Consider the following 983-nt stretch of genomic DNA (forward strand, 5'->3'; position numbering starts at 1 on the left):
TTTTGGAACAATGGGGATGTATCTTTAAATATAAAACAAATACGACTGTTTTTGACCTTAGAGACACATTAAGTGATAACCTTCATTGGCTAACTTAAGAAGCAAGGTTTTGGAACCAGCTTCAGAAAACCCAACTGAGGCTAATTTGCGCAAGCAATATTCGGAACAATTTTATAAATTGTGTAAAGTCTCAGAAAGGGTTCTAAGATATCCCAAAATTCAAATCTTCAATAGGTTAGGTTAGCTACTAAAGGTTTTCACTTTAACGCCATACTTTCTGCATGAATCATTATTACTGTAGTAATACAGTTGTATTATTATTATTATTATTATTATTATTATTACTAATACTGCAATATGTGAACATTAGTGGACAGTTTCTTTGATTCGACCAACAAACATGGACATTTTTCAATAACAGATGCACTTTACTCATTCAGTACACTTGACAAACACAAAGTTCACAGAATATTTAGAGTTACTTTTTCATTAAAGCATGTTTAGGAAATATGGCCCTTGGGGGCGCAGTGTGAAGTGTCATTTAGTAAAAGTGATACCGGCAATGTGTTGGATGTTTACAGGCTATTTATAGTTTTGCATATAAACTGATATGTATGTATGGTATGTATTAAAAATGTCTCTTTTTATTGTCTAGGTGAGTGACAAGTTTATTTTACATAATAATTTTTTCAATAGGTGTTCATGTCCTAAAACATTTATTTGTAAAGATTGCTCCATAGTCAATGATATTCAGTCACTGCGCGAGCACCAATGAAAGTTCTGAAAACTTTAGAAATTGACACAAAAACCTCCAATAAAAGTAGATTTTCACTTATACTAAAATAGATATCTGTACTGAATGCTCAAAATCCTAGACTGTAAGCTCTTTGGGGCAGGATCCTCTCCTCATCCTGTCTCACTGTCTATCATTTGCAATGTCTATTTAATGTACAGCGCTGCATAATATGTTGGCGTTATATAAA

The sequence above is a fragment of the Pyxicephalus adspersus genome, chromosome 2 (genome assembly GCF_032062135.1).
Source record: "Pyxicephalus adspersus chromosome 2, UCB_Pads_2.0, whole genome shotgun sequence".
Taxonomy (NCBI): domain Eukaryota; kingdom Metazoa; phylum Chordata; class Amphibia; order Anura; family Pyxicephalidae; genus Pyxicephalus; species Pyxicephalus adspersus.